Source organism: Adiantum capillus-veneris, chromosome 15 (genome assembly GCF_014529385.1).
Source record: "Adiantum capillus-veneris isolate H3 chromosome 15, ASM1452938v2, whole genome shotgun sequence".
Lineage (NCBI taxonomy): Eukaryota > Viridiplantae > Streptophyta > Polypodiopsida > Polypodiales > Pteridaceae > Adiantum > Adiantum capillus-veneris.
In genome coordinates this window covers 144,591,441-144,613,747 of record NC_140945.1, presented here as the reverse complement: position 1 = coordinate 144,613,747, position 22,307 = coordinate 144,591,441, and the positions used below count along the sequence as shown (strand labels likewise).

The 22,307-nt window shown below is 43.2% G+C and overlaps 1 protein-coding gene across 6 annotated transcripts in view; it reads right to left on the bottom strand.

Moving 5' to 3' along the window:
• LOC147441616 (uncharacterized) overlaps positions 1–12,052 on the bottom strand; it is an 86,908-nt gene extending 74,856 nt beyond the window's left edge. For 5 of the 6 annotated variants that reach the window (XM_086483194.1, XM_086483195.1, XM_086483190.1 and 2 more), the window contains exon 1: positions 11,834–12,052. The gene's annotated coding sequence lies outside the window, so the exon portion shown is untranslated. The remainder of the gene's footprint in view (positions 1–11,833) is intronic. The other variant, XM_086483193.1, reaches the window with a different exon arrangement.
• Positions 12,053–22,307: the final 10,255 nt, after the last annotated feature.

Genomic DNA, 22,307 nt, shown 5'->3' with positions numbered 1-22,307 from the left:
TTTTGATCAAGGAGTTAGCTTCTCCTTTCGTCCAAATCGGAACTCTTGATATTCCGGCGTAGTAAAATTAGCCATCACACCCAGACCGTACTGATCTTCCTCGGGTGTCTTGATGCACTAAAATTACATACCCAGGCAATCTCATCCAATTAGGAATATTCAGTGGTTGGCACATCACAATGCAACACAAATGCTCACATATGCATGTTACAAGACATAGAAACATAAAGCCACCGATGAGCACTCCCCCCGCAAATAACCATCCAGGTCCGGGCCATGAGCTGTTCAACGACTCCCTCATCACTCCTCCCGCGAATAACCTAAAAAGGTCCGGGCCATGAGATATAGAGGCCTTTTACAACCAAATGCCCCCCAGACCGCAGCCTGCGTCGTTTGGAGGTGCTGAGAGTAACCAATGCTCAGACTTCTTAATACTCCTCCCGCATAACCATCCAGGTCCGGGCCATGAGTAACAACAACAATACTCCCCCCGTAAATAACCACAAGGGTCCGGGCCATGAGTAACAACAACACTTTTCAATCATTCAATACTCCCCCCGCAAATAAACACAAGGGTCCGAGCCATGAGTATGAACAAGCATTCTCAAACATAATTTCTCACTACTCCACTCGGGAGTAAAATCACCAATCATTGAAACCAGTATTAAAACCAGAGTCAAACAATTCAAATCGGCACCAAGACAGGTTCAAAACAGATACCATCCATTTCAAACAAATTTCAAACAGGATCACCAAACAAGTTCTCAAACAGATTTCAAACTTAAAAACGCAATCTCGACATCAGTCGAGCTCGAAAAGTCGACGGACTTTCCATCCTGGAACCTGCACCAAAAATTAGGGTTAGGTTCATTCCGTAAGGCCGTAGCCGAGCACAGCATGGTCCATCAGCTCTTGGACAGACTGTGTTTCTTTGGCGGCGATGGTAGTCCCAAGATAGCAATCGCACCGAATCTCCAAGGTCATCTGCTTGTGAAGAGACATCTACTGAGAGATGTCGAGAAATTTCAAGTTATGATCTGCTAGGGTTTCCATGGCAAGCATTTCAGGATACCCCACTCTGCCAGAAGTTGCACTCCGAAGGAAGATGTCAGAAACCATATAACTTCGGGCAAAAATTTTCTTGAAAGCTTGCCAAGTACTTGGAGTATGCTGCTTGGTAGCTATAGACATCAACATCTGCATGGCACTGCTTCTGAGAAAAACAGTGACTTGAAACAAATCTGGATCCTTCTCTTGCATGGCTTATGCCATGTAAGACATGAGCGGTGAAGACTGGAGCGCGCCCGATGCGCGATGAAGTAAGGGTGGGAGTGGCTGATACCTCAAATATAATTCAATTCCAATAGCTCTGTCTGCTCTTTTGTAGGATCGGTATGCTTTCAGAAAAGCACACGCCTGATGCTCTGATACCACTGTCACAAGGCAGGCACCACGTGCCAATAGAAAAGAACAGACTGAACAGACTTTTAGTACTTCAATAACAACTGAACTGAGAGAGGGAGAGAGAGAGAGACGACACTCGACTTGGATTCTCTAGGTTCTTGAGCATCATGCTCTTGTCGCCTTCTCAGAGAATCCCAAATCTTGTGTCGCCTTCTTGCGGAGAGAAAAAAAATTTCCAACTCTGCGATCTTTTCCTGCAAGACTTAGGTTTCCGCCTGCTTACTTCTCTCTTGGCTTGTCATGGCTTCTTCCCGTATCTTCCCAGAGTCGTCCTCTTTACAGAGAAAGAGAGGAGACCATGCTCTGATACCACTGTCACAAACGGGAGCGGGAGCGCATAACAATATAAAATACATTCGAATAAATAGACTTTATCACTTAGTACTGAAGCCAAAGGATATAGAGAGAAATAGATAGAGAGAGAGAGATAGAGAGTGAGAAGATCGACACAATACTGGGGACCAAAAGATGGGCTGGTCCCCCCCCGTAATAGTATCTTTATTACTGAGGAGAAGTCTATACAAGCACTTGAACCGAACCTATTACCACGTTTGTTCGAGAATAAGACTTGATGCTTCTTGGAAGCCTCGGCTTCCGATTCTTAGGGCAAAACCGTATTCCAAGGAACTTTCGTTCCTTATTCCAAATCCTTGAGAACCAAGGTTCTCGCCTCTGGATCTCACCTTCTAGACTCAGGGCATGACATCCCTGCAACTCTCTTTTCCAACTCTGTTTCCAGAGTCCTCTTGTCACAAGGCAGGCACCACGTGCCAATAGAAAAGAACAGACTGAACAGACTTTTAGTACTTCAATAACAACTGTTCAATAACAACTGAACTGAGAGAGGGAGAGAGAGAGAGAGAGAGACGACACGCGACACGGAGTGGCGAAATTCCACCCCAAAGAGTATTGGCCCCAAACCTTGGCGCCCCTTTCGGTATTTCTTTATATTACTGCTGATTCGCAAAGTACAACAGCCGGGGAGCACCTCCTCTGCAATCTGCGTGCTGAAGAGTGCTAGAGAGGGCCCCCAAGGCTCATATTTGAAGGCCCAAAGCCTAAAAGCATCAAATATGAAAAGCTGACCCCAAAAATTCACTTTCCTAAAATTTCGGGATTTCCCTAAAAATCCGCCGCGAATTCCGGGACGTCCGTACAGGTGCCACATCATCATATTTTGATGTGCAAAGTCTTTTGAGTGTGTTCTGCTTTATTTTTAATGCCTTTATGCCACTTGGGACCCCATCGGACAGGATCCCCATAAGTTGGTAGGACTTCTTCTTCTGTTGCTTGTTCTTCTTAAGGTTTCTAGAATTAGGGTTTGCAAGTTTTAGCGTAAGGGTTTTTGGCAGAAATTAGGGTTAGGGTTTCTGCTCTCATCTGTAAGTTGGCTCCATTCTTTAGGCTTTGACACGTCAGCAGTTTGTTACACCTCTTCCCGCAGAACAACTCTGCTTTCCCGGAAGCGAAGTCCTTCCCTTGGGAATTTCAACTTCCGGATCACATCTCGAGAGTCTACCTCTCTTCGATCCGTGGGCCTGCTTCCCAAATTCGGGTACGAAACCCTTGGGCTGATCTGGCTCTAGTTCCTCAGAGCGCTTTTCTCCTGCAGAGGCTCGTGCCTTCCTCTGCTCCTACTCCCTCACTAAGAGGAAGTACGCCTGTAAACAAATACTCGTAGATCATAACATGAAAATGTTACCTTCAAAATCTCGACGCTCGAAACGCAACTCGGTTCTCGAAAAAGCAATTCCCCGGAAGAGATCTCTGTATAGAAAAATCCTCTCTTCCAATCCTACACACAAAAGAGGTGTGTTCTCGGGTTCCTTCTCATAAATCAGCCCCGTCTACGACGTTTATGGGCTAAAAACAGAGAAAAACAGCAACTTGTCGCGATGCAACTCGGTTCTAGAAAAAGCAATTCCCCGGAAGAGATCTCTGTATAGAAAAATTCTCTTCCAATCCTACACACAAAAGAGGTGTGTTCTCGGGTTCCTTCTCATAAATCAGCCCCGTCTACGACGTTTATGGGCTGAAAACAGAGAAAAACAGCAACTTGTCGCGATGAAAACATGCTTCGTAGGCACTTCTTCGCGAGGGAACTCGCACACTGGGTCTTGACGACATCTGGTACACTTGGGGCAGCCATGGGCATCACCGGCAACGTCTTCTTTACGACTGAAATCTGCAGCAACATCTCATCCTTGCAAAGATTGGTCTTCCTCTGAGTGAGGACATGTGATACTTTTATAGCTCTTAGCCACAAGCACGAAAAGCTGCTCGCATGGAGATCGCAGCCGTTTTTTTTTTTTTTTTTTTTTCAAAATTTTTTTTTTCATTTTTTTTTTCACCGTTTTGCCAAAAAAAGAGAGAGAAAATGCTGGCTGATCTCTTGCCTTATTTATCAGATGGCTGCCCACTTATTAAATGGGCGACCGGCATATTTTAAAAATAGTCTGAACCTGCCCAAAAACTCAATAAAACCTTATAAGTTAAAAACAATGCTTTCACAGCACTTCCCAGGCGTCCCTGGATGCAATCACACGCACAATTGCAATGGAAACATAAACTTCCTCGCGGGAAAGCATCTGCTTTCTGGGAAAGCATCTGCTTTCTGGGAAAGCATCTGCTTTCTGGAAAAGCAATCCGCTTTCTCAAAAAGCATCTGTTTTTTCCTCAAAGTTTCCTCTGAACCCATCTTCATTCAAGTGCTTGTTTTTCCTTGTGCACAATTCTAACACAGTTCGGAATTTCCTCCCGACTATGGATATTCCCTTTCCGATGCACCCGTCACCCACCTTGTGACGCATCAGGAATACCCATCATCTAGTCCTTTCCTACCGAACTTACGGTACAATCTCCTTCACGATGCTCTATGTCACCCATCCTATGACGCATCAGAGATGTCCGTTTCCGGATGGTCGGATACTTCTTTCCGATGCTCCCTGTCACCCATCCGATGTGACGCATCAGAAGTACCCGTTCCTGGTGGCCTTACATATATTCCCGTTCTCAGTGCTCCCGTCATTACTTTGAATGACGCACTAGGAATACTCTGTACTCGGATGTCTCCAGTGAGAAAAGTCCTCTCACTTAAAATTCCAATAATTCATTTAGAATTATTTTTCTGTAAGATAAAGCCAATTTAGCAACAGTGCCGAGCTGCAAAATACGATTAGAGAAAGACATAACCGGCATACCATTTTGCTTGAGAGCGCGCCAATCGTCCTTCAATCGTGCAAGGTACTGAGGTGGCATAAACAGCGCCTTGAGTTTGTCTTGGAAATCAGCCCAACTAAAAGAGAGAGACGTGAATTCGTCGGCTTCCTCTAGGTGCGCGGCTAGCTGTGCCTCTTGCCATGCGTGGTACCAATTAATGGCATCACCGGCAAGGTACATAGCTGCCGTCAAAACTTTGCTATTTCCTGTTTTCTTAGTTGTCGCAAAATAAGCATTAAATTGATGCGAATGAATAACCGTAGCATCCATTAAATTGATGCGAATGAATAACCGTAGCATCCATCTTACCATCATACTTACTGAAGGTCAACTTTTCGGTGACTGGGTTGTTGGAATCCGCATCGTGGCTTGCACCACTTGAGGAACTCCCACGATCTTTGGGTGGTTCGGTCTTCGAGGCTAGCACTTGGGAAATAAATTCTTGAGTGCGTAGCTCCCTTTGAGCTTTACGCTCGGCCTCCAAGGCTGCGCTTCGTACTGCCGCTTCCTCCTTTCTTAGTTCTTTTCTTTCTGTTCTTGTGTCGCGTTCGCGTTCTAAAGCAAGGCGCTTGTCTTCCTGTTGTGCCGCAAGTCTGGCGTTTCTTTCGTCGCGCTCGCGGTCCTTGGCTTCTTGTTCACAGTCCTTTGCTGCTTGTTCTGCGGCAATTCTTGCAATTCTGTCGTCGCGCTCACGGTCCCTAGCTTCTTGTTGTTCTGCTTTGCTTGCGAGTTGTGCCAATGCAACTCGATTCGTTTCTTATTGCTGTGCCATCATGTCCAACATCGACTTGACCATCATCTCCGTAGGAGTTAGGACAACTCGTTGCGTAGATGGCGAAGGGGGAAGGTTGGAAAAATCTCCTAGTGGGGAGAATCCTTCGTCGCCTCTCTCATGCTCATCACCTGAATGCGAAGTATCCATGCCACCTCGGGTGACGACCATGCACTAGGATCTTTGGTTCTTAAGTTCATGAGGAACTTGGTTCTTGAGGGTCTTGAGGTTCTTGAGGTTTTCTTTTGCTTGCAAATCGCGTTGGAGAAGGATCTTCTCTTCAAGGCTGAAAACTGAAGTACAAAAACGTTGGATATGCTGCTTTGCTGGTGACCAAAAACGCTGGAGGTTGAGGCTGCTGCAGGTGTGTAAAACGCCAACGATGCTGCCCTTTTTGGCGATGGTTGCAAGTGGGGAAAACGCCAAGGGGGAGAGAGACTTGATGGCGATCCAAAACGCTGATGGGCTGAAGGGAATGGGTCTCACCAAGGGAGGCTTGGAGAGGGTCTTGTTGAGAGAGGGGAAGCACCTGCTGCTTGGGGGCCTGCTGTGCTCCTTGCTCATCTTCTCTATTATGCTAACTTGGGTTTGCTTATATATTAACTTACCCAATTTGCCCTACTTAGTTCCCAACAAAAGTCACTTAATAAATAAGTGGAAAATGTTAAAAATAAGGAAAAATAGGATAAAGTCACTTGAAAAATCCCCAAACTGACTCTGATGGAATCTGATGGAATCTGATGGAAATGCTTATGCTTATGCGGTGTGCAACCAGAGGATATGCATCTACACTAAGTAACTGGGCATGCACGGTCTACGAATAGACTCACAAAAGTGCCAAATCACTTCTAATCTAAACTAACTGGACTGACGAGAACCCTGCTATGGTGTAGCTTGTCCACGGACACATAGGGTTGGATGTGTCACGCGACAACTGACTGTACTTCTCATGATCATGTTGTGTGCAACCAAAGGATATGCAACTACTTTAAGTGCCTGGACATCCACGGCCTGCGAACAAACTCACAAAGGTGTCAGAACACTTTCTAAGCTAACCTGAACCCTAGACCTGAAGTAGCTTGTCCACATGCACATAGGGTTAGATGTGCACGTGACATCCCCTCCTTTCTAAAGTGAGGTAATCGTACCCAATTGTATAGCGTCGAGGGAGATCGCCAACAATGTCTAGAATCCTTGGAAGGACTCTTCGCCGGCCCATTCTTGTCACATGACACATCCAACCCTATGTGTCTGTGGACAAGCTACAGCGTGATCAGGGTTCAGTTCAGTCCAGTCAGTCTAGATTAGAAGTGATATGGCACTTTTGTGAGTCTGTTCGCAGACCGTGTATGCCTAGACACTTAGTGTAGATGCATATCCTCTGGTTGCACACAGCATGATCATAAGCATTTCCATCAGAATCCATTAAAATCCTTCAGGGGAATTTTCCAGTGCATTTAGCCTATTTTACCTATTTTTTACTTGTTTCACTTATTATTTTTAAGTGACTTTTGTTGGAAAGTAGGTAGGGCAAATTGAGTAAGTTTGTATATAAGCAAACCTAGACTAGCACTAAATGGCAGAAGGGGCAATAGGAGCCAAGCTCAGCAGGCAACTTCTCAAGCAAGAACTTGGTCGATCCCCTCCAAGCAAAGACATCAACATCTAGCGTTTTGCTAGCTTCATCCCTAGCGTTTTCAGCAGAAGAACATCGCCATCACCTACATCAGCCTGGCGTTTCTCCATCAAAAGATCATCGCCACAGACCCCATCCACTAGAGTTTTTGAAGAAGCTCAACATACCTAGCGTTTTTGACGGTTTTCGGCCACAGCAATGCAACGTTTTCAACAATGAAGCACCTGCATATTCAGCCCTAAGGAGTAGCAGATTCAGCCCGGAAAGACCATCAGTTTTCAGCCTTAAGAACCTCAATTTTCAGCCCTGAACCTGCAGATTTCAGCGACAAAGACCTACAGAAACAACCCCCAAAATCAGCGTTCGCAGATTTCAGCCCATAGCGTTTTTGGAAGCAGATAAAAGATTGCAGATTTCAGCCCTTAGGTCGGTGTCGTCGTCCCCGTCGTCATCATCGACATAGCAGACTTGCATCATTCACATGCATTCAGTTTGTACCAAATTGTGCAATCATAAGTAGACCACTCTCGCCGACGAGAGTGGGGCCTTCGGAGGAGGGTTTTACAACGTCTCTGGTGTCGTATCTCTCTTCTCTCTCTATCTCTCAGTCTCATACACCTTCACGCACAGTGCCCATTCACTTTGTTGGTGATCATAGCATTCTCTCATTAAGAACGGAAGGCTCTACCTTCCATAAGAACAAAAGGAACCTTGAGCACAGTTCGGAGCACTCATCTTGAGCAAAGCACAAACATTCATTCCGCTGCACCTTACATTGGTATCAGAGCTTTGGCAGTGTTCTGTATCACTCAAGGAAAGAACCACAAGAATCACAAGAATTTTGTTTGCTTGTTGCGGTCGCACGAACCCAAGTTCGCTTGGGCGTATCGATTTCTAATCGTGTTTTTGAAGAGTGACAAGAATCCCAAGAAAGAAGGGCTTGTCCAGCCTCCCCTTGTGCCTCTTTCCACTCATTGAGAGCGGACCGTGCACTTAGCAGCCGGCCAATCGACGTGAGGTGGGAAAAAGCAACCTTGGTGTGAGCGCAAGGCCGCCAAGGGGTGCGCCCGCGAAAAGGAGTAGAACTCGGGTGAAGAGAAGATCCTTCTCTAACTCGGTTTGCAAGCGAAAGAAAACCTCAAGACCCCCAAGAACCCAAGACCCTCAAGAACCCAAGTTCCTCGTGAGCTTAAGAACCCAAGACCACAAGAAGCCACGACTTCACTGGATGGTTATCACTCGAAGCGGAATGGATACTTTGCTTGGAGGTGATGAGCATGAGAGAGGTGAAGAAGAATTTTCCCCACCAGGAGGTTTTTCCGACCCTCCCCCTTCCCCATCTACGTCAATTGCACTAACTCCTATGGAGGAGTTGGACCAGATGTTTATGAAAAGAAAGTTAGAACGCGGAGCAAGATATGCAGAAAGAATGGCAGAAATGGAACGCAGACACGTAGAAAGAAGAGCAAAAAGAGAAGCAGTAAGAAAGGAAGCCAAAGGAAGACAAGAACAGAGCGACCGACACAACAAATAGTTATGGCAACTCTTTTCTCAAGTTCACACACAGATGCAAGAGATTTGGGGAAAGGAGACTCTCTCAGTCTCTTCTTCTCCCAAGCATGACACACAGGATTTGCTTGATTATGAGAAGCATGATGAATTGAATGATAATGATGAGCATGATGATTTGAATGACAATGATTTGCATGAAGAATTGCATGACAATGATGAGCATGATGATTTGGATGATAATGATAACCATGAGTACCCCTTGCATGTTGGCTTGGCTCCTGCCTAGCTCAGTGTAGGGATCACCAGGACCTACGTGACCGTAGCACCCAAGTACCAGTAATACCAAAGTATCCCGCAGTACCAAGCACCAAGTACCCGCACTACCCTTCAGCACTTCAGCAATACCCAACGTCAATCGCATTAAGTACCCATTACCATCTCAGCATCTCAACATTTAGCATCATTGTATCAACATTTTGTACAAGTAATAAAGCAAGTACTTGCTCCGACAACAAAGCAAGGGGGCCCTTGAGGATGGTTGGGACCCAACATGCGGTGTTCTCTCTTTTCCTCTCTCTCTGCGTCTCTCTCTTTCATTGTCTTCAATTCAGTTCTCATTTCAAGTGAAGTAAAGTAGTCTCAGCGTTTTTGCATCAACATTTAGCCCTACCCTCACCATTGATCTCAGCCTCGTCGTCATCAGATTCCCAACATTTTTGCATTCAGCCTGTTGGCGCCTTTGCATTCAGCCATAGCCTCGCCGCACAAGCACCTCTACCAAGCACCGTCATCGCCATTGTCGTCGTCGTCGTCGTCGTCATAGCAAGTTCAGATTTCAGCCTAAGACCAACGATTCAGTTTTCAACCCTCAAGCATCACTAGCGTTTTCAGATTTCAGCCCATTAGCCTCGCCGTCGACATTGTCGTCATTGTCGTAGTCGTAGTCATCGTCGTTGTACCAAGTACCCGCTGTACCCATTAGCACCTCAACAGCACCGCAATACAAGTACACCTCGTCCTCGTCGATCGTCGTCGACGCAGTACCCCAATATCTAGTACCCCTTGCGTGTTGGCTTGGCTCCTGTCTGGCTCAACGTAGGGATCATTAGAACCTCCATGTTCTCAACACCCAAGTACCGGTAGTACCAAAGTATCCCCCAGTACCAAGCACCAAGTACCCACAATATCCTTAGCACTTCAGCAGTACCAAGCATCAATCGCATCAAATACCCATTAGCATCTTAACATTTAGCATCATTATATCAGTATTTTGCACAAGTAATAAAGCAAGGACTTGCTTGGCAACACAAGGGACCCTTGAGGGTGGTTGGGACCAAACATGAGGTGTCGTCTCTCTTTCCCTCTCTCTCTCTCTGCATCTCTCTTTCATTGTCTTCAATGAAGTAAAATAACCTTGTGTTTGTGCGGAGTACTAGATCCACGCTAAATCCTTAAACACTTCCGCTGCAGCTGACATATTTGGAGTCACTGAGTCCTGGAGTAATAGACTTGGACACTCCAAGCCAAAGATCTAATGCAACACATGCGAGAGAAACTGAAATAACTGAACAAAACTGAGCAAAAGAGACGACACGGCATGGCGGAGTTCCACGCCCAGAGATACTAGCCCCAAAGACCTAATGCGACACATGTGAGAGAAACTCAAATAACTGAACAAAATTAAGCAAAAGAGACGACACGGCACAACACGGCGGAGTTCCTCGCCCAGAGATACTAGCCCCAAAGACTGGTGCCCCTTCTTGGTATTTCTTTATTATTACGCTTACACAAGTACAAGGTCCAAGGGTCCTCTCTCTCCACAGTGCTCCCAAGCTAATTATCCGGTAGAGGCCTTGGCACCCTTTTGAAGGCCCTTAGCCTGTGAAAAGCAATTACATTAAAAGCTATGGTCCCCAAGAGCTTCAAGTCCCAAAAGCATGTGCGCTCTGCATAGTTACCCAGAACGGGAAATCGGAACGGGAAACAGCAACATGCATGAAATGTCATTCCCTGTTTTGGATACTCACATTTGAAACACGGAACGGGGATCCGGAACGGAAAATTGGGATAGGAACGAGGACCTGAAAATGGCCATTCCCTGTAACTATGGGGCCCCTCTGGGCTATCTTGTAAAACAGAGACGTCAGTACAATGCCACATCAGCAACACAATTCATGGCACAGTTTTCAAGCTGTCCATACATCCTGCCACACCAGCTGCTTCTACGCAATTTTGGTCCTTCCTTAGCTTTTATGTTTCATAATTTTGGGCCCTCATAAGTGGTACCATAAGTTGGTAGAACTTATTAATTTTGTCCTCTTTAATTTGGCCCACCCAGATAGGTGCCATAAGTTGGTTAAACTTCTTCTACCTCTTTTGCTAGGGAGTTGACCATGCCATGTCATCACTTTGTGACACCTGGACTTTACTTTATAGGCACATTACACATACTTTAAAAGCATCCAAAAAAGCAACTCACACTCAACGCGTTGCAAAGTCTTTGACATTCTCCAATCTCTATGTTGTTCAGTCAGTAATTTATGAACACCTTGCCTCTGGTGTGTGAGAGACTCCAATAACGACAACATGCAAAAATGAACAACACAGAATTTGTGTATAATCATGAGCCAGCCCAGTGAGTTCAACAGAAAACTACAGAACACATCAATGGTGCAGGGTTGGAATTTCATCAAAGTTTGGAAGATGGGCAGACACAAGAAGTTTAACAGAACTCGCAAAACATATCAACTATGCAGGGTAGGAATTCCATGTTACAAGAAGGAGAGTGCGAAGTTGTAGCAAATAAGAGCTCAAGGCTAGAAGCCTCGGGCTGGAGATGTGGCTACTTCTCATGCCCTTTACTATAGATGTACTCAGCTATTATCTACTTGGAAATCACAGCTGATTTTGCATATCAACACGTGAGGGTGTGTCGTGAGCGCACATTCAACACCAGACTGAAATCGAGGCTGATTTTGCATATCAACAAAGATACATGTGAGGGTGTGCTGTGAGGGTACATCCAACACCAGACTTGCGATGTTAATGACATAAATCAGACATAAAATCGATAACAAGATCACAAAGGCTCTGTAACCACAATCAGCAGTTTCAATTGACAGCCCAAGAGATCAACAGCAGACTAGCCGATGTAAAAAACACAAACGCTAAGAGTGACGACAATCAAAAATTCCACTTGACCACCCACGAGCAGTCTCATCATATCCTACCTCAAATATCCATGGTCGACACATATGCAGCCAAACTGTAGGTAACGCACGTGAACGCGCCGCTAATATTGGGCACTTCAGGCACCACTAAGAAGGCTCTCTGAGCCTCCTCTCCTCAACTCGACAACGGCATGCATCTAGAAGTGTACTGGCAGCGCCTCGTGAGGACTCAATGAGGAGGAGGAAAATGGGAGAGTTTCTAACGAGAGTTGAGGAGTACTTCGGAAACAAACTACTAATTTAGAAAGTGGCCTATGTCTAGAACTTAATATTTTAAGCATAACTTTTGCATATGACATAAAAATTTCATGAAACTTCTTGAGCATCTTGTTAGGATGTGTCTAAGACTCTCATAGTCATATTTGAGTTAAAAATGCTAAAAAGAAAATTATTTTTTTTAAAAGCTTTTTTTGCATAAAATTTCAATTTACTACTTAACTTGGGCGAATAGTAAATGTTGTTAGTATAGACTTATTAAATATCTGTTGAGGGATTTTTCAAAGAAGTTTGACTTTGTTCAAAAAACAATTGGTCTACCATTGAGTCAATTTAGTTTTAGAGAGGCCATGCAAGGACAACTTCAATCCTTCATTCATTTTTTCAATGTTTTTTTATCAACTCATACTATGTGTTGGACGTATTTTCTTGAGAGAGTTTCTTGTTTAGACATCTAAATAGCTATTGAATTATTTTTTTACATCTTCAAGCCACAAAAGTGGCTATTTTTTTATAAGACTAGTGCTAATATTACAATGAAGAAACAAGAAACTATTCACACGTAGCTTCCAAGTGGAAATGTAAATATGGATAATGGGATTCACTGCTTAAATTTATTACTTATCCTACCAAGTCAATTGTGGCAACTAACAAGTGGTATATATAGGGGTGGTCATATAGTTTAATATACAAAATGTGTTTCATCATTGATGTATGTGGTTTACATAAATAGCTACAATTGTCACTACCAAATGCTTGTCAAAAGGTTAATCTCTATCTTTGTCGAGTGGGGTTGCTTGACTTGTGATCAAGCTGTGTAACGACGTGGACTATGTGGGACTTCGATGTAGCACCGATTGTTTTTTGTGCATGTGATGCAATATCACAATGCGCTCATTTTTGTTGTGTTGTTGGTTTGTTGGTGGCTCTAAGGTCTCATTCTTCATTGGACTTTGCATTGTTGTGTCTGAATTGCTCTTCTTCACCGGCATATGTAGCAATGTTTCTGTCAAGAAAAGAAGCATTGAAGATTTTAGCATTGTGATCGTATTGAAAAGCATGAAAACTTGGCACCAGGGAAGGGAAAGAAGGTATACCTAATATTTTGCTTAGCCAAGGGGAGACTACAGATACAGGGCGGGCAGCCACCCACATTATGCAACAATTGGTACCAAGCATAGTGTGGTCAAAGTTAATGGCAAGGTGCAAGAGCTCAGTATGCACGTGCAAGTTGTTGCATAAAAATTTGTGTCCACAATTGTGGAGGGTAACTATCGTATGTACTCATCACAAGTGTGGTACATATAAGAGTCCGCAAGATGGTGGCAAGGTCGACTTTGGTACTACACATGGCAGTGCATATCGGTGCCATCTGCAGGTTCTTATACACTCTAGGTATAAGAATTGTTTTATAAAATTCAAAGACCAAGTGACCGATCATGCATACTAAATCGAAGAAGTGTTGCATGCTCGAATGGCAGTATGCGCATGTGCGTAGAGTACCGGGGCTTAAATGCGGTTACAATTAAGAACAAATACCCATTGCCAAGTGTAGATGAGTTGTTTGATAAGCTCACTCATGCTCGCATTTTTACGAAAATAGACTTGCGGTTAGGATATCATTAAGTCCGTATTCAACTTGCCGATATACCTAAAACTGCATTCCAAACACGGTTTGGACATTACGAGTTTTTGGTGATGCCCTTTGGGTTAACCAATGCGCCTGCAACATTCATGACACTTATGGATAGTGTCTTGAAGCCATATTTGGGCAAATTTGTCATTGTTATGGATCTTTGACTTTAATGTGTTCCTTGGATACCAACACCTGCTTGACATTTCTTTGCTTCTTTTGGAGACTTTGCTGCGATGGAGATTTAGGTTCCAAAACCTTTTGTTTAGGGATCCATTGCATTGTTGAAGCTTTCGTTCTTGGTGTAGAGGCTTTGCTTGAGCTTTGATGTGGGCTTGTCGAAGGTAAAACTGACCTGCGAGGATGATTTTCTTCAATGTTTAGTTTGGCCTTAGCTTTTTCTGTTGCAGATGGTTGTCTTTTTTGTTGATGTCTCTTGGACCGTCTTTGTTGTTGTTGTTGTTGATGCTTTTTGTTGTTGCCCGAAGAAGATATTCTTCCAACTCTTTGTTAGAAGAAGAACACTTACAACATCTCAGACAGGTGTTTGAGTTGTCACGCACAAACAAGTTATATGCCAAGGAATCTAAATGTGATTTTCTAAAAGATGAAATTCATTATTTAGGGCATGTTATTTCAGCTAACGGGCTATACATGGATCAATCCAAAGTGGATACCATCCAGAAATGGCCTCCTCCTAAAATCTGGAAGAATTACATATATTTTTAGGATTTGCAGGTTTTTACCGAAGGTTCGTTAAAAACTATGCTCAAATTGCTGTTCCTATGACGGATCAACTAAAAGGCAAAGGTAAAGCTTTTCAGTGGGGATCCGCTCAGCAGCAAAGTTTCGATACGCTCAAGGATGCATTAACTACATCTCATATACTAGCTATTGTAGATCCTTTGAAACCATTCGTTTTGGAAACGGATGCCAGTGACGGTGCTATTGGAGCAGTCCTGTTACAAGACGGACGGCCGATTGCATTTGAAAGCAAGAAGCTTGATGCAGCTCAACAGAACTATTCTGCTTACGAACGCGAACTCTATACAATAGTGTCTGCCTTAAAAACATGGTGGCATTATCTGTATGGTGCTCAGTTTGAGATTGTGTTTGACCATGAAAGCATCAAATGGTTTACACAACAAACGGATTTAAACGGTCAAAAAGCCAGGTGGACCGAGATCGTTCAGGAATATGACGCCAAGCTAAGGTATCGCAAAGGCCGATACAATGTAGTGGCAGACGCTCTAAGTTGAATGCCAGAGATCAATTCGCTCTTGTTCACAGAACTTCGTAGTGAATTTTTAGATTCTCTCAAGGGAAAATATGAACATGATGAAGCATATTCCAAAGTGTGGAGCCATGTTCAAATGAGGGGTCCTTCTCACTCCAATGACGGTAGTGTACATTTAACCTCCACACTTAGTTCTCCTTTATCAAGTGATGAACTACAACGATGGAAGCATTTTACCATCGACAATGGGTACCTACTCCATAAGGGGAGAGTTTGTATACCGACGGACATAGACATTCAGCGCCAAATTCTTTATGAATGTCATGATAGTCCAAGTGCGGGGCACCCGGGGATTGAAAAAACTTATGCTCTTGTACGATGTAGATTTGCTGGCCAGGTCTACATGGCTTTGTTCAAGCTTATGTCTTGCATTGCCAAAAATGTCAAGTTAATAAGGAAGAGCGCCTGAAAGCAGGAGGACTCTTACATCCTTTGGACACTCCCAATGGAAAATGGAAAAGCATCTCTATGGATTTTATTGTAGGTTTACCAACCACTGTACGAGGTCATGACTCAGTATGGGTGGTGGTAGACAGGTTGACTAACTATGTAAGTTTATTCCGACCAAATCAACGGTTAAGACACCAAAACTAGCCAAGTTATTTGTGGACAATCTATACAAATTGTATAGTTTGCCAAGTAACATTGTTAGTGACCGTGATCCCAAGCTTAACAGCCACCTTTGGAGAGCTGTATTTAAACGATTGGGTACACAACTAAACTTCAGTACAGCTGATAATCCAGAAATGGATGTTCAAACGGAACGGGTTAACCATGTACTAGAGGATATGCTAAGAGCATATGTCAGCAAAAAACAGTCAGACTCGAAAGAATACTTACCTATTCTCGAGTTTGCCTACAACAGTGCTAAGCATGTCACAACAGGTTTTAGTTCTTTCATGCTCATGTACAGGTTTCAACCTAGGTCACCAGTTACGGTGGGGTTGGCAATCGAAAAACTCCAACAGGTTAAGGATTTTCTCCAAGACCACATGGATATGCTGAAACTGGCTCGTCAGAATGTCTAGCAAGCACAGGATCGGTATAAGAAGTACGCTGATGAGAAACATCGACAAATTACCTTCGAAGAAGGGGAGGAAGTATTTTTACGTGTGCCAGAACATTCAGAAAGTCTGAAAACTGGGCCGACACCTAAATTATCTCCTCGATATTGTGGGCCTTTCAAAATACTCAAGCGAGTAGGTGATTGTGCCTACAAATTATTATTACCTTCACATTCTCGCATTCATCCGGTGTTTCATGTAAGCCGTTTACGTAAGCGGTTACATGGGGATGACAATGTCATTGACCAACAGGTTTTGGTTGATTTCATTGAACCTCCTACCCTACCGCATGAACCTGAACGTGTTCTTGATTATCATGCGTTGCGTACACATCATCACGTACGTCAACAAGCCTTAATCAAGTGGAAAGACCGACCTGAAAAAGGTGCCACTTGGGAAAACATTAGTGTTCTTAAGAAGAAGTTCCCCACTTTTGTTTTCGAGGACGAAAACTCTTCTTAAGGGGGGAGTAATGTTAGGACACCGGCAAGGCCGGACTAGATAAGGGTAGGGTCGGGCTAGGCGGTGTGGAACGGGGAGTCCAACTAGGGCAAAGGGCCAGGGGCTTGCCTATATAATGGGTGGTTGGGTGGTGGACTCTCAGTCTCTAGCTTCCCTTATCTTACAGTGGGCAATGCAAGAAAAGAGCGAGCAAGCTGCAACAACAAGCTCATCCCATAGTCAACAACACGAAGCTCGAGCCAGGTAAACTCCCACGCTCTAAGGTTTGGGAGGCAAGGCAGCTCGGAAAGATAAATATGTAAGTTATTTTTAATTTTGCAAGTTCGGATTATAAGGTTTTTTAGCTTATGAAACTTTTTTGGTTATTGTTAACTTAGGAGCTGTCCTAATAGAGAGATGGTCAAGTATCAAGAGACGCACAGAGTTTGATACTTGGTGATGGTTGTTGGAAAATCATCATATCTCTTGTGAGCAATTCTACTCAGTAGTCGAATCTCTACAAGCGGTAAGTGTAGACAATGAATATTGTAATAATAGTTAATATTAGTTATTGACCTATTTTTGGCTGGTGTAGAGTGAGAGCAATCCAACATATGTAGTTGAGGACAAGGACAAGGAGAATGAGGATAGATAGGTATGTTTATGTACTCCTCTTCTACAAGTGCTGATGTGGCACAAAAAACACTCATGTTTTGTATATAAAACTTATTATCTTTTTGTACACTTTTAAAAATGCAATTGATATTTGATATGTTTTATGCAGGTAAAAAATAAACATGCTCATTTGGGCCACCTGGCTTGGTAATAGTCACGGACATAATGTGCGCAAAAACTGGTGTGGTAATAATCGTGGTTATATTTTCACGACTATTATCGCGTATATTACCCCCATAAACCATTGCCGCGTACATTCCCGTTGCTATTACCGCTCATGCAAAATTTTCTCTTTCTATTTTCCTTTGTTGAACCGCGGTAATGCTGGCGGTTCTACACTTCATCTCTTATAATGTTATGCGACAGAGGCATTGTGCTCATGGTGTGACTATGTGGGTTACTTCAAAGAGTTCTCTAGCACATTTTTGTGCGGATTTATGCTATGTATGCATATGTGGATACAGAGTGAGCTAGTTACAACTCGCAGGTGGCAGATTCGTAGATTTATTGGATTTTGGACAGGTTTAGGTATCCATAGAGCCACTCATTCAAGAGTGAGCTAGATTTCCAGGGTTTTGGCAGTTTATGTATACATATGGGGATTTTCTAGTGAGACATTGAGTGTCTGTTCATGTTTATGATGGGATTGTGGTGAGATAATTTTAGATTTTGCTCAAGATTCAGAGGAAACTTTGTCGGATTTTTTCCAAATCCTTTCCATGTTTTGTGCATATTTGCAGTTTACTCTGATGGTTTAGTGGTCAAGTGTGACTTCCACTTTGACAATGATCAAGTTTTTACTCTCACTTTGACAAGTTTTGTAAGTTTGGACACGGATATAGTGTTCTTGTATGCACTCTCGCAGACAATACGTTGCATATACTCATTGTGGCTACAGGTTGTAGGTAGTCACAAGTTTTGGTTCTACGGGTTGTAAGATAGTCTATACGCAGGTTTCACATCTTGCATGCAGTTTTCTTGTGGGATGCGCTTTGAGCACTGTATTTGCTCTCTACTTGCATATATGGTTATGCACTTTACGCTTGGTCGAGCATATTTGTCCCAGATTGGGCTCACATGGTTTAATGACATTATTTATGCCCATAGATTGTAGACTTTATAGTGTATCCTTATTGTAGAGCCATTTTAAGCATATGCAAGCATCGATTTTGATGTGGTTGATCATGATTGATGTAGTGGTCAAGTAATCTCCCACTTTGTTGCCATTTTGGCATGGTTTTTGGTTGAATTACTACCTGAGATTTTTCTCATCTTACAAGGGAGGCTTTGTCAAATGTCTCCTAGGATTTCTCACCATAGTTTTGGTTTCTTGGCATCCATTTAGCATGTATGTGTGATGTTTCAGAGTTTGCAGACACGACTCATGAGAGATGAAAGTCTCGTTCATGCTGATACTTGTGGTTGGAATTCTGATCACACAAGGCACATTAGGCACCGTTATTTGAAACGTATGCATGCTAAAGTGGCACCTTCATATGCTAGTGATGGTGATGTCATATTCACCTTTAGAGTACCTCTTGCTTACGTGTCTTTGAGAGGTGGCACTTCTTCCCGTTGGTTGCTAGATGATGATGTAGTTTTCCACATCACACTACATCGTGAATGGTTTAGCACTTTCTCTAGTGGAAGCTTTGGTTGTGTGCACTTGACCGATGGTTTGGTGTATGAAATTACATGTGTAGGAGATGTTTGCTTGTCATTACCTAATGGTACATCCTATATGCTACAACATGTGCGATATGTTCCTCAACTGAGATAGAGTTTGATCTCAATGAGATAGTTAGCAGATTGGGTGTTAGATACTGCTTAGAGAGAGGTCTTTCCAAATGCATTGAAGATCACTAGTGATTGCCAAGGGATCTCGGAGTGGCTTATTATATCCTATGCATGTATTTGAGGTACGAGACAGCATAGTCTTGATTTTTTTGATGGCATGCCTTGAGCGAGAGATGAGACGCGTGTCCTTTGTAAGTGATCTCCACGATGCTCACGAGACAGAGCTTTTAGCTATGCAGGACATGTTAGTAGATTTGTTCAGGTGACTCATATACGAGACCTACTAGTGTTGAGGCTTGATCTAGCAGCTACAATGGGAGCATTTGAAGCAGGGATTGTCAGTCATATAATGAATGACACTAGCATGATGCATTGTGGAGCTATGCAGACCATACAAAGATGTCTGTGGGATTTGCATGCATGCTTTAGCATGGAGACACATACTCACCTATCACTAGAGCTGATATGGCTACATGTAGATTGAGAGAACGAGTGAGTGGGTATAGGTTGAGAGAGTGTCTTACCTATTTCTTGTACATACCAACAGTTTAGCTAGTAGGACCCACTTATTGGCACATTTTTCTTTAAGTGGAAGGTTGTTGGGGTAAAGGTGACTTGCCTTTACCCGATGTTGGAGATCCGATGTCCGGCCACACACTGACCACACTTACCTTTATTCATTATGCATATACATGAATAAGGAGCACTCTCACTTCCTCTCTTGAGAGGCCTACTCCACCCACTCACACTGTATCTCCTACTTCTCCCTTCCCCGCACCGCACACACACATATCCGTGCACTCATATCACCACCCATAGTGCCCCCAACTGTAAGACAATGTTCTTTGCCAAACAAGGAAATTATACTTAGCCTTATATGCTTGAGCCTATCCCTTTGTCGGCAATATTCACACACTATCACAACCAATTTGCTTAGCTTCTACTCCTTGCAATGTGAGAGAGGGAGATGGGGCAATGGAGCAAAGTCAAATCAACTCTACACATTATGCTCATTGCAAGTTTGAGAGTTTGAGTACATACTATTAGAGTGCTCAGCTTTTTCTCACATCCGAACTTTCTTCCCTCACATTTCAACCATGACTTAGACGACCTACACACTTCCTCTCCCAAACATAGTGTGGGCTCTTCATTTGTGATTCTCATCATCACAGCCTTGGAGTATCGAGAATCACTTATTATCCCCATACATAGTACATTACATGTATCTTTGGTCCCATAGGTCATATTTGACCTCCAAGGATAATAATAAAATCTCTCTCTCTCTCTCTCTCTCTCTCTCTCTCTCTCTCTCTCTCTCTCTCTCTCTCCCCTTTATATCTTACTTTTTTTACTGTCGGAGTTGGTAGTAGTCTCACACTTATACACACACACACACACACACACATGCACATACATATATGTATGTATGTATGTGTGAGGCCAAGGGCTAGGTGGGGACCGACATGGGGTTTGCATATAAGATAGAAGAGAATGGCTAGGTGGAGCATGGGCCTTCATACCCTTTAGCCTCTCACTGGTATTAGATCCCCAATTCACAATCCCAAAAGGTGGTGTTTTTGCATGGCATGCAAGTACGTGGAGAAGAGGACAAAGGAGAGAAAGCCGAGCTTGGCATACCTACATGAAATCTCTCTCTCTCTCTCTCTCTCTCTCTCTCTCTCTCTCTCTCTCTCTCTCTCTCTCTCTCTCTAGGTGCACGCAGGCCCAAGTAGTGCTTTATGTTTTTGTGGCACCACGGGAGGAGCATGCTCCCACTTTCCATCTCCTTCCCCCTCTCTAAGCAGGTGACAACACAAACATCTAGGGGAGGTTTTCACACCACCAAGGTGAAAGACCTAAAAATTTTGAGCTTTACCTTGGAGAAGAGGTCCTTCCCCCCCACACAATTGTGTGACAAAGCAATAGGTAGACGACAAGCATATCAAGAACAGTAAGGATGCTTGCAAGTGAGAAGCATCATTGACTGCAATTGTAGAATTGATTTGCCCTTTTCAAAAGTTGACAAACTTTGCTAACTTTGTAAGCTTCAACCTAGGGCAATTCAAACCTATGGTAGTTTCTATTGGTTGTCCAACAAGGTCATTGGGTGGAATATTGAAGTTGTAATTAACATTGGCTTGGATTTCAACAAGTTATTTTGAATTTTTGGAGTTTTGATTTGGCATGGCCAATCGGTCTCTTTCCGGATATTGTTTTCTTATGGACAAGACCTAATTTCTTTTTGACAAGTTTTGTACGACGCTTTTTATACACGGTATTCATCTCTAATCTTTTACACAACACTGCATCATGGATTCAGACATAGACATAAAATCATCACTTCGATTTTTAGCATCCTGCACCCGTTACACCTGCTTTTGCATGCAATCGGCTACTCTCATGGAGGGTACCTGCACGGCCACATGCACAGATGATAACATAGAATTTCTTGATTTATAGGAGTTTAGAGCATTGCAATCATTTATGTATGCATGTTTGAACGAGAATGTCACTAAATTGTCTACTCTAGTAGTGCAATATATGCATTAACAAACCAAGGGCCATGTAACTGACTAGCGTGGGGGTTTTTTGGGCATTGTGCCTACAATTCAATCCTTGACGTGCCAAAGCACCGCTCCAATCTGGACTCATTGCCAATTCTCACTCAAGAGGAGGTGAATGAGTTCTTGATGAAAAACATGAGGCCACTGGCCTTTGAAAGGAAGGAGATATGGTATATTAAATTGGGAGTGGTTGCATGGATTAAGGTCATCATTATGTCATAGCTATGAATATAATAGTATAATGTTTGAATCCACTAGCGTGCATGTGCTACTATTGGGGAAAAAGGATGTGCCTTCCTCACCATTAATTTGTACAACTGAGAGCTTATGAAGGCCTCTTCTAATGATAAAATAGAAGAAATATTATCATGTTACTCTTTGCATCATTTTTTATCAAATACTGAAAATAATTCAATTATGGTTGATGATTTCTCAACGCCGCATGCTTTTCTTCTTCTCTTCCTTCTCTTGCTCCTCTATCACCATAACAAGGAAATATTGCTAGTCAATTGAAGGAACTTTTAATTGCATAAAAAGATGTATTTTCAAAAGATTTCTTGTGTTACCACCGACACATTTTTGAAACATGGTATAGATGTGGTTGCAGATAGTAATCCCATTAGTAAAACCCCCTATAAAATGAGCCATTCTTTGACTATTGAGGCAGAACGTTAGCTTGCTAACTACCTCAATGAGGGTTTGTTCGACCTAGTTCTTCACCATGGACATCTCCCATTCTGTTGGTGAAAAAAAAGATGATAGTATGTGCATGTGCATAAGTTATAGT